The 14,084-nt window shown below is 39.4% G+C and overlaps 1 pseudogene; it reads right to left on the bottom strand.

Moving 5' to 3' along the window:
• Positions 1-2,070: 2,070 nt before the first annotated feature.
• On the bottom strand, positions 2,071-2,188 carry LOC124614649 (annotated as a pseudogene).
• Between the last annotated feature and the right edge of the window lie 11,896 nt (positions 2,189-14,084).

The following is a 14,084-nucleotide window of genomic DNA, read 5'->3' as shown; positions in this document are numbered from 1 at the left end:
TCTCCCAGGCTGTGCAAAAGTCAAAAAACAATCAAGCCCCTGGGGAAGACAGCATAATTGCTGAATTAATAAAAACTGGTGGTGAGGCTGTAATAAAGGAACTGTACACATCAATATCAGATATATAGGAAACAGAAACTATGCCAGATAATTGGAATAATAGTCCCCATTTATAAGAAAGGGGACAGAACAGCATGTGAAAACTATAGAGGTGTAACACTCCTAAGTACAGCTTATAAGATCTTCACAATTATATTAAATGAAAGGATACGGAAGTGTGCAGAAGGCATACTAGGGGAGTATCAGTGTGGCTTTCGACCAGGCAGAGGAGCAACTGATCAAATATTTGTGATAAGGCAAATGATGGAAAAGTTCTATGAGTATGATATAGATCTGCATTTCTTATTCATCGATTTCAAACAAGCCTTTGACAGCATAAATCGGAAAGAACTATACAGAGTACTGAAAGAAGTTGGTATATGTGTTAAAGTAATAAGACTAATCAGAATGACAATGACAGAGACAAGAGCAAAAGTAAAGGTCCTTAGCAGAACAAGTGAAAGCTTTGACTTTAATAAAGGTGTCTCTCCAATGTCCTATTCAACATAGCCCTGCATAGTGCAGTAAATAAAATCAACAAAAGGGGCACCATATTCATGAAAACTAGCCAGATATGTGCATACGCTGATGACATTGCTATAGTAGGAAGAAATACCAATACACTCCTAGAAACATACCGGGCAATGGAAACAGAAGCCTTAAAAATTGGCCTCATAGTAAATGAAAACAAAACCAAATATGTGGTAATGTCACAATCTGAGGCCAGAAGAACCCCTAAAATCCTAAACATCAATGGGAAATGCTTCAATGGAGTGTCCTATTTTAACTACTTGGGAGCCCTAATAACAAATGATAACAGTATTGGAAAGGCTATAAGGGAAAGAATACAAGCAGGAAACAGAGCTTACTTTGCAAATATGCAGCTTTTCAAAAATAGTCTTGTTACAAGAAAAACTAAACTGCTAATATATAATTCCCTAGTCCGCCCAGTTATCACATACGGCTCAGAGGTATGGACGTTGACAGAACACAATAAAAAATGCTCTAAGAAGCATTGAGCGGAAAATACTACGCAAAATCTATGGGCCAATAAGGGAGGAAGAAGGCTGGAGAATACGCTACAATGCCGAATTACAAGAGTTAATACAAGGCAGGGACATAGTAAAATTTGTGAAATCACATCGGATACGATGGCTAGGACACTTGGAGAGAATGGCAGAGGATAGAATTCCAAAGAAAATGATGAAAGGTATGATCCATTCATTTAGGCGAAAAGGGAGACCTAGAAGAAGATGGATCGATGAGGTAATAATGGATATCAGCAATATGGGAGTCCGGGGATGGAAAAGAGCAGCAAATAACCGAGAAGTGTGGAGGAAGATTGTTGAAGAAGCCAAGGCTCACCAAGGGCTGTAGAGCTACTGAAGAACTAAGTTAATTTATAAATATTGTACAGTATCCTGGGTACCATATTAACTTTTTAGTCATAATTTACATTACTTACTTTCAGTATTTGGCACTACTTTCAGTATTTGGCACTGTATCTGTACTTAAAAGTTTATACAGATTCCCACTGCCACTGTACATACCCAATAGCGTTGAAATATTCCTGAAGAGTATCCCTCACTTTCCTAGCTTCTTTAACTGACTTGTGTTGACATAATCTTCCTATGCCCCTCAGATTATTTTGTTGCCATTCTCCTAGAATGATAACGATGATCTGTGTCTCTTTCTTTTCCAGTTGTCCAACATAATTCTTCCCACTTGTGTCCAGTAAAAATTTATGTAGCCTACAAATAAACTTCATCCGAACAGGCCATGGAAGGTCCAACGGTATTGACCGGCCGCCGTGTCATCCTCAACCCACAGGTGTCACTGGATGAGGATAAGGAGGGGCATGTGGTCAGCACACCGCTCTCCCAGCTGTATGTCAGTTTACGAGACCAGAGCCACTACTTCTCAATCAAGTAGATCCTCAGTGCGCCTCACAAGGGCTGAGTGCATCCCGCTTGCCAACAGCGCTCGGCAGACCGGGTGATCACCCATCCAAGTGCTAGCCCATCCCGACAGCGCTTAACTTTGGTGATCTGACGGGAACCAGTGTTACCACTGCAGCAAGGCCGTTGGCCTAGCCTACAAATAGACAATGTGATTTTCTCTACAGTTTCAACAGGTAGCTCCATTTTCTGAAGTAGAATGCTGAACCTATTCCTCAGTATTCCAAAATCATTTTGAGAAATTCTTCTTGCCCTACTCAAATGGTAATTAAATATTTTCTGTTGCTGTGTGAGATTTCTCTTATATGGCTTCATTATATGTTCTGATAAGTGAAAAGCATCATCAGCTACAACTATAAAAGGCATTGCAGTTTGAGTTCCTGATAATATCTGTGGTTTAGGAACGTTCATTAAATTTTCAGCACCACTAAGATATTCACAAAAGGAAATGTTCTGGAACATGCCCCATTACTAATTCTCCCAGTGCAACCAACATCCACACATATAAATTTATACTGTGCATCAAATAGTTCCAGTAACACAATGTTGTTGCCTCCTTTGTAATTGTGGTAGTATGATCCCATACATATTGGTGGTCAGAATTCCACATGCTTCCCGTCTAAAGTGACAAGACAATTGGAAAAGCTGCCCATGCCTTGAAACTGTTTTGATATATGTTTCCATTCAATTTCTGTTTATGGCATCTGAAAGATGGGAATGTGTCCATGTGACTTCCATACACAAGAACTGATTTTTTTTTTTTGGTCATCAGTCTACTGACTGGTTTGATGCGGCCCGCCACGAATTCCTTTCCTGTGCTAACCTCTTCATCTCAGAGTAGCACTTGCAACCTATGTCCTCAATTATTTGCTTGACGTATTCCAATCTCTGTCTTCCTCTACAGTTTTTGCCCTCTACAGCTCCCTCTAGTACCATGGAAGTCATTCCCTCATGTCTTAGCAGATGTCCTATCATCCTGTCCCTTCTCCTTGTCAGTGTTTTCCACATATTCCTTTCCTCTCCGATTCTGCGTAGAACCTCCTCATTCCTTACCTTACCAGTCCACCTAATTTTCAACATTCTTCTATAGCACCACATCTCAAATGCTTCGATTCTCTTCTGTTCCGGTTTTCCCACAGACCATGTTTCACTACCATACAATGCTGTACTCCAGACGTACATCCTCAGAAATTTCTTCCTCAAATTAAGGCCGGTATTTGATATTAGTAGACTTCTCTTGGCCAGAAGTGCCTTTTTTGCCATAGCGAATCTGCTTTTGATGTCCTCCTTGCTCCGTCCGTCATTGGTTATTTTACTGCCTAGGTAGCAGAATTCCTTAACTTCATTGACTTTGTGACCATCAATCCTGATGTTAAGTTTCTCGCTGTTCTCATTTCTACTACTTCTCATTGCCTTCGTCTTTCTCCGATTTACTCTCAAACCATACTGTGTACTCATTAGACTGTTCATTCCGTTCAGCAGATCATTTAATTCTTCTTCACTTTCACTCAGGATAGCAATGTCATCAGCGAATCGTATCATTGATATCCTTTCACCTTGTATTTTAATTCCACTCCTGAACCTTCCTTTTAATTCCATCATTGCTTCCTCGATGTACAGATTGAAGAGTAGGGGCGAAAGGCTACAGCCTAGTCTTACACCCTTCTTAATACGAGCACTTCGTTCTTGATCGTCCACTCTTATTATTCCCTCTTGTTTGTTGTACATATTGTATATGACCCGTCTCTCACTATAGCTTACCCCTACTTTTTTCAGAATCTCGAACAGCTTGCACCATTTTATATTGTCGAACGCTTTTTCCAGGTCGACAAATCCTATGAAAGTGTCTTGATTTTTCTTTAGCCTTGCTTCCATTATTAGCCGTAACGTCAGAATTGCCTCTCTCGTCCCTTTACTTTTCCTAAAGCCAAACTGATCGTCACCTAGCGCATTCTCAATTTTCTTTTCCATTCTTCTGTATATTATTCTTGTAAGCAGCTTCGATGCATGAGCTGTTAAGCTGATTGTGCGATAATTCTCGCACTTGTCAGCTCCTCCCGTCTTCGGAATTGTGTGGATGATGCTTTTCCGAAAGTCAGATGGTATATCGCCAGACTCATATATTCTACACACCAACGTGAATAGTCGTTTTGTTGCCACTTCTCCCAATGATTTTAGAAATTCTGATGGAATGTTATCTATCCCTTCTGCCTTATTTGACCGTAAGTCGTCCAAAGCTCTTTTAAATTCCGATTCTAATACTGGATCCCCTATCTCTTCTATTCCGACTCCTGTTTCTTCTTCTATCACATCAGACAAATCTTCACCCTCATAGAGGCTTTCAATGTATTCTTTCCACCTATCTGCTCTCTCCTCTGCATTTAACAGTGGAATTCCCCTTGCACTCTTAATGTTACCACCGTTGCTTTTAATGTAACCAAAGGTTGTTTTTAGTTTCCTGTATGCTGAGTCTGTCCTACCGACAATCATATCTTTTTCGATGTCTTCACATTTTTCCTGCAGCCATTTCGTCTTAGCTTCCCTGCACTTCCTATTTATTTCATTCCTCAGCGACTTGTATTTCTGTATTCCTGATTTTCCTGGAACATGTTTATACTTCCTCCTATCATCAATCAACTTAAGTATTTCTTCTGTTACCCATGGTTTCTTCGCAGCTACCTTCTTTGTACCTATGTTTTACTTCCCAACTTCTGTGATGGCCCTTTTTAGAGATGTCCATTCCTCTTCAACTGTACTGCCTACTGCGCTCTTCCTTATTGATGTATCTATAGCGTTAGAGAACTTCAAACGTATCTCGTCATTCCTTAGTACTTCCGTATCCCACTTCTTTGCGTATTGATTCTTCCTGACTAATGTCTTGAACTTCAGCCTACTCTTCATCACTACTATATTGTGATCTGAGTCTATATCTGCTCCTGGGTACGCCTTACAATCCAGTATCTGATTTCGGAATCTCTGTCTGACCATGATGTAATCTAATTGAAATCTTCCCGTATCTCCCGGCCTTTTCCAAGTATACCTCCTCCTCTTGTGATTCTTGAACAGGGTATTCGCTATTACCAGCTGAAACTTGTTACAGAACTCAATTAGTCTTTCTCCTCTTTCATTCCTTGTCCCAAGCTCATATTCTCCTGTAACCTTTTCTTCTACTCCTTCCCCTACAACTGCATTCCAGTCGCCCATGACTATTAGATTTTCGCCCCCCTTTACATACGGCATTACCCTTTCAATATCCTCATACACTCTCTCTATCTGTTCATCTTCAGCTTGCGACGTCGGCATGTATACCTGAACTATCGTTGTCGGTGTTGGTCTGCTGTCGATTCTGATTAGAACAACCCGGTCACTGAACTGTTCACAGTAACACACGCTCTGCCCTACCTTCCTATTCATAACGAATCCTACACCTGTTGTGGTATGATCTTAAAATCTGGAATCACTATGTGTCAGACACATTTTCCCCTAACAACTGAAAATGATAGATTATGAAGTGCACAAATTTTGTCTGAAAATTCCTCAGGTAGGTGAGAAACGGTTTTGGCCTGTAAATTGTAAGGTTCAATTCTTAACATAACCTTTCACAATTTGGGCCTACTTTTTGAATATAATTGCTAAACTATAAAAATACGTGATAATGTCTGGACACAGGTATAGTTGAAGTTTGGATGAGAGATACACCCTTTCACCAAAATATTTCTTGGAAATTGTTAAGAATGGCACTTTAAAGAATTTACTATTTCTAATGAATTTAGCAGAATAAAGGGGTTTGCCTACTAACTAAACATAAGAAATAAAACTACATCAAAAACTTGTAGCAGACGCACGTAGAATACACTCACACCCCGAAAAATGATTCTTGCTGAGAGTAACACAGCTGACCAGAATGGTTTTCTTATAGTACTTTTCAGCTTATTTGAATGTGTTATTACATTAACTTATTTTGGTCATGTTCTCATGAAATTTAACAAAGTCAATGTACCTTCACGTATGAATCCTTCAATCACTGGTAAATTGCGTCACATGGTTCAGGAATAAGCGAAGATATCGTGCTTAGAGTTACTCTGAATGAAAACATTAGGCTTCTGTAGCTTTCTCCAGTGGCCATAAATGTCAGTGTTAGAACTAACGTAAAAAAGTTATGGGATTAGTTACAGCTTACAATTATGCACTGTACTTACAGCAGCCTAGTAATACTAGGTTTATATAATTGTACCTACCCATCTCTTTGAAGCTGAGATGTAGTCTCGCATAACTGTGTTTTGCTTCGTTATTCTTGGACCTACCAAACGAAGTGATGTCGAAAATTCCGTGTCGCCCACTCTCAAATTTTTGTATGATTCCCCGTCCTCCAACCTCCATTCATCGTATAATAGACTGTGCAGTTCCCGACCGCCGTCGTGACATCTTAAAAATCCAAGGTCTACTCCATCATCTTCTATTACGCCGCTAAGATATTAGCTGCACTAGTGACAGTATACGCAGCAGCTACCACTCTCAGTTCGTCATTAGCGTGTTGCGCCATCTGCAGTCATTGTGTGTACAAACGCAGCTACCAGATGGCATGTTATCTCTTGCAACAGGAAATTGTACCATCTTATTGCACCATTAGTAGCGCAAGATGTGTCCTCGTCTCTACAGGGCTTTAGACTTTTGCTTTTCTGTGGTGTGTCAGAATTTTCTCAGTGTCCAAATACATCTCTGAATAACGGTGTTTACTTTCATGCATCAAATAAATAACAACAGGAGAGCGATCAACTATTTTCACGAATAGTTAAAATTCATCCATCTCGCTAGAGTCAGCTCGCATCATTATTTCTGGTGTTTTATTTATACCCATTCTGTTACAATGAAATATTGATTTATAGCTGACCTGGATTACTGACACTTACAAGTCAATAAGGGATACAGAGGTTCAAAGTTACCCTACCTATACACGTAAAATTCGAATGTAAAACTGGGTGTGATGCGAAAACGTGATTTACAAAGAGAAGTAGCACGGAGAACTGTACTGTAACGTGTCTTGGTTACCATAAGAATGGTTATGGGAACCCCATGTTGTAGTACATACACATGTGAAATCTTTGTGCACGTAAAATCCGGTCAGAGGTGTAAAATCAGTTTTGCGTTATTTCAATTTCATACAAGTAAACTATCGAAGTTTTACTGACAAACACGGGTGATGTGGCCTGCTGTGGTAGGGAAAAAAAGGGAATCGGCGGAAAAATGCTCCTGCCGGCTCACAAAAACGGCTGATATGCTCTTGTTTAAATGCCTCTGACTGAACGCTGGGGTACCAGCTGCCTGACTCTACCTTCCCCAGCACCTTTAAAATTTTTCCCGAAAATTTTGCCATTCGAACATATTCGCACCTCTTTGTGTTGAGAGATGAGAAGACAGTTGGAAAGAGATGGAAAAGTAATACATATTGGAAGACACAAGACAGTGGTTGTGATATAGAAAGAGTGAAGGAGACAACACCAGTGTGAGAGACAGGAAGGAACACAGTGGCAGAGGAACATAGTTGACAGTAACAGAAACAGCAAAAGTATTAAAGAGACAGTGGTAGAGGAATTAAAGAGAAGGAGAAAGTGGGAGTGAGAGCCAGTGATAATGAAAGACAGTCTATGACAATGACAACAAGCAAGAGAGAGATAGTGACCATGGGAAGAGACAGTGGCAGTGGGAAAGAATGAATAAAACAGTAGCAGTAAGAGAGAGCATGAGGGAGACAGTGTCAGTGAGAGGAGTTGGAAACGCCATCAATTCCATGTGAGCTTTTACTTTTGAGTGAATTTATTGTTCTCCTAATTTCAGTAGGATAGGTGCACTGGATTTCAACTTCACCAAATTGACTCCATATTGCTTTATCCATATACAACCTTGTATTTTCTAATGAACAGCCGTATCCTATTTTCTCTACAGCACTTAAAAAATGATTAGTAAAAGTATTTTCTACTTCTGAGTTTTAGTTAACATACTTTTCATTGAGTTTGATAGAAATACAGTCTTCCTGTGCTCTTGGTTGCGCTGGTCCCCTTTTAACAATATTCCAAATTGTTTTGATTTTATTATCAGGCATGTTAATGCCAGACATAATGCACACATTTCTTTACTTTTTAATCACTTTTCTTAAGATAGTGCATTAGCTTTTATAATGTTTGACTCTTTGTTGCTCATTACTCCTTCTAGCTATAAGATACATTTCCCTTTTCTGTTTACAACATATTTTATCCCTTAAGTAAGGCACAGCTTTTTAGATGGCTTCCTACAATTATGTTTCACTGTCTTCATAGAGAAACTGTTATCAAAAATACTAGCAAAGGTATTGTGGTTTAGGTTTAATTTAAAATTATCATGGGATTTCCTGTGCACCTCATCTCATTTAACTGTTGCAAGCTTTCCCTAAAATTCGCAGTTGTTAAATTGTTAACTGACTGCACTATTTTGGAGGACTGTTTTTCATTACTGTTTGGAGCTATGTTATATACTATAACTAGCTGTGCATCATGATCAGAAATACCATTCTTAACTGGAAAAGGTTTTATTTAATTAAAATTATCTTGCTGTATAAAAAGTTTATCTATCAGTGTGCTGCTTTTCTGTATTACCCGATTAGTAAAATCAGTAACTGATGTCAAATTGAAAGAATGAAGTAATACTTCAAGGTCATTATTTCTATCAGAATCTTTCAGAAAATCTACATTGAAAGCCCCACAAACAATAATTTGCTTCCCTCTGTCTGACAGCACAACTAAGAATTCAAGTTTTTCAAAAATAGCTAAAAATTTCCCAATGTGGACCTATACACAGCTAGTTATAAATGTGCCATTATTTAGTTTAAGCTCACAGGCACTTTCTTCTGTACGTTGCTCTACACAAAAAATGTTAGTGTTCTGAATTTTTCAGACTATGATAAATTTTAACATATATGCCAACTCTTTCTCTCTCCAGAGTGTCTCTACCTACATGTTCTGAAAGCTTATACCCACCTACATTTACCTTTCCCATATCTGTGACTATATGATGTTCAGACAGATATGGCACATCTATCCCGCCCTTGGATTCTAAACATTCTAAACATACACAAAACTCTTTTACTTTCTTTTTAATCGCCTGGTATTCTGAAGCTATAGGTCGCGCAGCATACGGTGGCCGAAGCGCAGTGACCAGTTTTTGTCCAAAGCGCTGGGCGAGTTCATTCGTTTGTTCGGAAGGAGAGGCCGATAAGTGTTTTCTACCTTTCGGCCAGTCAGCGATGAGAGAATCGAGGCGCGCACCATGCAATCTTTCTGAGACGATTTTACAGACTCTATTTGGTAAAAAAAAAAATGATTTTTGCTTTACATATAGCTATATACGTGAGGTTCATGACGATATGCCCATCATTTCGTTGATGATCATAGTTATTGTGATATTTACGTGAAAGTGAGAAACTACTAGAAATTCGGAAAAGTGTGCAATTAAAAAATAGAGGTCGCTATGATTTCTCTTTTTGTGCATATTACATAATCTGTTGTTGCATATGAAATTTAGCTAACATATTGATTTTTTCTTTAGACTTGTGTAGAGGTATCTATCTGTCACCAATCTCAAGAAAACTGATCTGATGTAGCACACTCATTTGCTATCGCGCGCGCCAGCGATAAAACCAGGGTGATATGTCCACAACATTCCTTATGTTTCATAAACGATTTCAGGTGTCGAAATGAAATTTTGGCAAATGATAGCACGAAAAGAGGAGAGTATTTTTCCGTATCATTATTATGTAAAACTTCATCATTTACCGTGTTATTCCAGCAACTACAGACTTATTCGGTGAAAGACTGTATTTTTAAGAGCTGTCGATAGCTGGTGAAAGGAGAAATGCCTTGCGTTTTGGAACAACATATATAAAAACATTACACTTTTTTTGTACCGAAGATGTGCTTTTTCATAAATTACTGACTTTACTTTTCCGCAATTTCTCACTTAATAAACCACTGCTTCAGAATTCTCTCGCAACTGTGTCTGCACAACATATCAGTGAGGTGAGACAGTGAAGCAAGTTTTGATATGGCAGTCAGAGGAATGCGTAGGTTTTACTCAAAATTCGCCAGTCATCACACTTCACTGAAAGTTACAAATGGCTAACGAACCAGGGGAAAATAAATCGCTGCATTTTCGGCAGAATTCTTTCTAGATATTATCGAAAGCAAAGGTGACAGTAGACCTTTTTGAATGGTCACCATGCAAGTGTGAGCGTGAAAGGGCCACAATTAATATTTACAAAAGGTGTGAGTGTTCAGTCAAAACGGCACTTTCCCCTCCAGCCCTCGACATTTCCCCTACAGCACCCTGAGCGACCCCCCACGACTGCCATTCTCCGCACACTTCCCCAGCCGACTGAGCACATAGCGGCCACGGCAGTTTGCGCGCACTATACTAACACTATTTTCACTGTACCTTTATGAGAATCTTATGATATACTAATATTATTTTTCATTGTCCTTTTATGAAAATCTTGTGATGTTTTAACATCTCTAATACCAGCCTGTCATAGCTTATCACTCAGCTTAATTTCATTCAATGCTAAGTTATTAGACATTGATCTTCGCCTAAAAAAAAGGAACTCCCATCAGTTCCAGTGAGCCCATAGCAAACATTTGTCGCTCATGGTAATTTATAATCATTTTTACAAAATGTATCTGCACAATTACAGTAATATTCTATTAACTACAGAGCACAAGAGTCACTAAAGTTACATGGAACACTAATATATGTGTATACTATTAATATGGAACGTAATGAACTTAAAATAGCCTTGAAACTTAAAAGTTGTACACCTGAAAAATTAGGCCTAAGAAATAAAAGACAAATGGCACTACTAAATATTGTGTAACGAAAACAATCTACATTCTTCACTTAATACTTACGCAAACGTCTCAAATTTTTATGGAAGCCTACGTCTAAATCACGCGGAAACAGGCCATTAGGATACCTTTTCGAGAAATACGTTGAAACAAGTGAAACCTTCAATAGATAACACGAAATAGGCTCTAATTAACTTCTTTGCGGTGTAATATTAACTTAATTGACAGTTATTAAAGAATTAATTACTTATCTTCAAGTACTCAATAATCCAGCACATGATTTTGCGCACGAACTGACCTCTCGACTATGTGCCATGAATGTGCAATGGGATTCATGTAGAGCAATATGGGTGGCCAAATCTTTTGCTCAGACTGTCCAGAATCTTTTTCGAACCAATATTGAACAATTGTGACCTGGTGATATGAAATCATTGTTCGGGAACATGAAGTCCATGAATGGTTGCAAATGATCTCCAGGTAGCCGAACATTAACATTTCCAGCCAGTGATCCACGTAAACACGGCCCCCACCATCATGGAGCCATCACCAGACAGCGCAGTGCCTTGTTGCCAACTTTGGTGCATGGCTTCGTAGGATCTGTGCCCCATTGAAATCGGAACTCATCTGACAAGACCAAGGGTTTCCAATCGTCTAGAGTCCTACCGGTATTGCCACGAGCCAAGGAGAGGCACTGCATGCGACGTGCTGTTAGCAAAGGCAGTCGCGGTGTTCGTCTGCTACCATAGCCCATTAATCCCCCAATTTCCCGCTCTGTCCTAACGGATATGTTCGTCGGATGCCCCACATTCATTTCTACAGTTATTTCATGCAGAGCTGCTTCTCTGTTAGCATTGAGAGCTGTAGGCAAATGCTGCTGCTCTTGTGAAGTCCATCGGCCACTGCATTGTCTGTGGTGAGAGGTAATGCGCGAAATCTGGTATTCTCGGCATACTACTGACACTGTGGATGTCAGAATATTGAATTCCCTTACGATTTCCGAAATGGAATACTTCACGCGTCTATCTCCGACTACCATTCCGCGTTCAAAGCCTGTTAATTCCAGTCGTGCGACCATAATCACGGTGGAAACCTTTTCACAAGAGTAACCCGAATACAAATGACAGCTTTGCCAATGTACTCCTTTTGTAGCCTGTGTACACGATACTACCGCCATCTGTATATGTGCATATCGCTGTCTCATGTCTTTTGTCACCTCAGTGTATTTGTCTGTAGTGAAGCCTAGTATGGAAATGAAACATGGAGAATAAACAGTTCCAACAAGAGAGAACAGAATCTATTAACATGTAGAAGACTGCTGAAGACTGGTAAATCAGAAATTAATGAGAAGATTCTGCATCGTACTCAGGAGGAAAACGTTTATGGCGTAGTTTGACTAAATAAGGATTCAGACGGGTATTAGGACGTAAGGGAATATTCAGTTTGGTAATAGAGGGAAGTGTGGAACGTAAAAATTGTAGGAGTCCGAGACTTGACTACAGTGAGCAAGTTCAACATTGGCTGCTGCAGTTTTGCAGAGATGAAGATAACTGCAGAGGGTAGATATGTAAAACCGTCGGAGTGAAGTATGCACAATGAAGTCTCCAAACAACATCAGCTTTTTCATTCCACACTAACACGCAAAAAGTTTTTACAATTCACCATTAACAATTTAAAATCCAATTTCACTCATCAGTAGTACATAACCAAACCATAAATTTACATAATACTTAAAAATAATGGCAATACAGTGTATCTTTGTTGTTACAAAATATTTATCTGGCGTTAATAAAACCTAAAAAACGAATTAATGGTCTGGACTAAGCCTAAAGAGATAGGTTATTGAAAATCTCTTAAAAAGTAGCGTTACACGAGCTTCCACACTGTATGTGTCTCTTGTTACGTAAAGAATGCCACCTATGCTCTCATGTTCCTTAGAAATCAGGTTTACAGCTAACAATGCAAACTATAGTACATAAGATGATCATATAAATTATAATCTTTATATTGACAGTTGAAAAAGGGATCTTAAATATTACTGTAAGGAAAGTCCTATTAACACTGTGTTAAACACGTCTCATAATATAAAATTCCTGTGGAGTGAAAGTAGTGATACTGACAGGACACTCTGACACTAGCACAGAAAGAATTAAACCTAGAAGGAAGGTAGTTGGTCTGGGGAAGAGTGAGAAAACACATCAGAGGCTGCTATCTACGGTGCTGACTGTATGTAGGTTGCAAATAAAGTCCAGGATGGAAAGTAACAATATTATGAGAGGGAAAGTTGCCACTACCATATAGTGGAGATGCTGAAGCGCAGATAGGCACAACAAGAAGACCTTCACAATGGTAGCTTTCGGCCGTTAAGGCTTTTGTCATACACACACACACACACACACACACACACACACACGTGCTCGCGCTCACGCAAACACAACTCACACACACAAACGATTGCAATCTCAGATAACAGAGGTGGTTTCAGTTGCCTGAGACTGCAGTCATGTGTGTGAGTCGAGCTGCGTTTGCGCGTGTGAGTGTGTGTGTGTGTGTGAGTATCTATGGTTTACGAAGGCCTTAACGCTGAAAGCTACCATTGTGAAAGTCTTCAGCATCTCCACTATATGGTGAGTAGCAACTTTTCTTCTCATAATATTATTGCAAATGAAAGTGTTTTAGATTAGGCAGTTCTCCATCCAGTCCAGATAACGACAGCTGCAGGAGTCCCAGAAATTCGGCAGGCGTTCAATAACTAAAGCAACATTTTTTTTTTCTGAAAGGACGTTAGTTCCATTCAGGATTCTAATACACATTATTCCCCACTCTTTTGGCTACAGAACCCTATTTTTCAACATAATCTCTGTCCAATGCGGCCTACGCTACCTTACTGAATGGGCCTGCATGCAACCGATAACTTTAGAAATACCTCAGTTCGCCAGCACAGAATTTCTCCAGTTATCATCGGTGGAGACTAATCATCCAACTGGAAAAATTATAGTTTCGTTAGTGGTGAACGTTTCAAGACATCCCGTGAAACATTACTAAATGCCTTCTGTGAAAACTACTTAGAGCAGATAGTTTGAAATGCCACATGTTACCACTCTACTGTCGACGTTGGAGCCAATGTATTGCTGCATCAATAAGCTACCCGACATCCACG

Source organism: Schistocerca americana, chromosome 4, assembly GCF_021461395.2.
Source record: "Schistocerca americana isolate TAMUIC-IGC-003095 chromosome 4, iqSchAmer2.1, whole genome shotgun sequence".
In the NCBI taxonomy this organism is placed as follows: Eukaryota; Metazoa; Arthropoda; class Insecta; order Orthoptera; family Acrididae; genus Schistocerca; species Schistocerca americana.
This window is presented reverse-complemented; position numbering and strand designations above follow the sequence as displayed.